Here is a 2500-nt window from a genome sequence, read left to right as displayed (position 1 = left end):
AAATCACTTCTCAATAAGGATTGCCAAAAGCTTAGTTTGCGTTCAATAAGTATTTATAATTCCGAAAATGGAAACTATATTAAGAAATTGACACATCCTTTTTGTTTGATATCATTGAAGGAAAATGTATCTGATGATTCATTATCTTCACCAATCCTGAATTATTGCTCATCAAACAATAGCAACAGTCCGTCATAAAGAAAAGATCAGTAACAATTCAAAACCAAAATACGACAATTGAACAATTAATTACAAATATGAACACAATTCCAGATGACCTGTCTTTAAAATATTCAAAGGTATTTTCTGACTACTTCACCTCAATTCCTGAAAGTAATTATCAGCCTGGGAGTATAAACTTCTTAAGGAAATTAGTTTTGTTACTCTTCCGGATTTACCAGAAACCACTGAATCCCTGTAACTGTATAGGCTGAAACCTTTGAACACTAATCAGCAGAATGAAAGCTCTGCGCATTTAAAGGGATCAGATCCTTCTAATCAAATGAAAAAGCGTTATACCACACCACGAAGGGAAGATTTGAAGGAACCCTTCAGTATGTAAAAGAAACCACTCTTTATTAAATGATGATAATGACAGAAATAATCTAAGCCAAGAAAAAAAAAGACGGAACAGGGTGTTGAAAATATAATGACAACTTACACTGAAACACCATCATTATATTCAACTACTTTGAAATTTTCTATTATATTCTGTCAAATATTTTGTTTTCTTTGTGTTTATAGTGCAAATGAATCACGAGCTTCTTATAATCGAAGATCTTCAGAATATACTCTTTGGTTTGGAGGTCCAAAAACTTCACCAAATAGAAAAGAAAACAGAAAATATTGACCCTGTAATAACTTAAAATGAAAAATCAGAATACTCAGAACAAATTCATATAATTGATACTTCAGATTCCATTATATATCACTCATAGAATGCAGTCAATCACTGATAGACACCATCAATAATAAAACTACGGTAAACAGGCCATGATGCAATACATCCCCTACAAATGATTCAAAGGATAATCAAACTGAAAAAAAAAATTGTACCTCATGAATATAAATATTAGCTATTACAATTCAATACCTAAGCATACAATTAATGCTTCAGATATCAATGTCTTTAAATATCCCACAAAAGTAAAAAAAAAATAGTCTCCACAGGGTGAGATTTGAAAAAGGTCAACATGAGATTAGCAACTGTTCCAAGTGAAAACACCATTGTCAGACTTACACGGTACAAACATTAACAGATTGTAGCAGATGAGCAACCCTCTTCAATTTACTCATCTAATAATGAGGCTGGTATGAGTACTTATACCATAAAACCAAATTATGAGACACCAAGAAAAATTCAGAAATAAACCAACATTCTTGTATACAAAACACAGGGATAAAATGTCCAATCATGAAAAAGTTAGGTTATCACGTATAAGAAAACATAAATTAGACAAAAATTATTATGTAAATAAAATCATCTGCCTCATTGAAAGTTAAATATTTCTCTATCCTCTAGGTCCCTCAAAAGACACTTTGTCTGAGGATCCGTTGCTTTCCATCATCTGTTAAATGGCTCATCTATGACAGAAGAAACTGCTACAAAATTAAGCAGTGAGTATCTTCAACTAAATCAAACTGAGGCGACATTTGTAAATATATAAGAATATTATCAACGTACTATATAAAAATGCTAATAATAAAAACACATAGGTTAACTGTATGCAAAAAAAATACAAAAAAATAAATAAATAAATAAATAAATAAATAAATAAATAAATAAATAAAAAAACATCATCTGTATTAAACCGGTCTTCGCGCCAAGACGTATCTATCAACCATATAATTATTGAGAAAGCAATAACAATGGACAACTTAGACTTAGGGAGACATGAAAATCACAACTTACTGTCTTCAGAGGAAGATAATACTGAAAAAAAAATTGGAGATTTTCATATATGCAACTGTTCAAGAAAAGTATTTCGAAAATGAGAACATTGGCCACAGAAACAACAACTGAGATATTACATCAATTTCATATCCGAAAAGTGGTTAAAAAACTCTCTTGCAGTAGATAAACCTTAAAATGATAGCAACTCACACAGTACAGAGTGGCCAAAATCTGCTAAACCCCAAATATCTGATTTTTTTTATTTAAACAAAGACTTCCTTGTAATGACATGAAACGTTATAATGAAGTAAAGACCTTGGAGGATAGAAGAAAGACTCTTGAGGATATAATAAAGAATTCTAGCTTGAGTAGAAATATCAACATAAATTCCATCTTCCCCTCATAGGTTATCCCTGGTTCTCGTAACCCACATTTGGAACATTTGTACAATTTTCGAAAAGTTTCACACTCCACTAACCTCCAAAAATTACAATCATAACTTTTCAGGGCAAATTAAATGTTTACCAGTGAGGTTAATTCACCAGAATGGCTATCTCTATCTGTTGGTCCAAAGAAACTGTTATTATAGATTTCTATATCCCCAAA

This window comes from Palaemon carinicauda, unplaced genomic scaffold, assembly GCF_036898095.1.
Source record: "Palaemon carinicauda isolate YSFRI2023 unplaced genomic scaffold, ASM3689809v2 scaffold77, whole genome shotgun sequence".
Lineage (NCBI taxonomy): Eukaryota > Metazoa > Arthropoda > Malacostraca > Decapoda > Palaemonidae > Palaemon > Palaemon carinicauda.
This window is presented reverse-complemented; position numbering follows the sequence as displayed.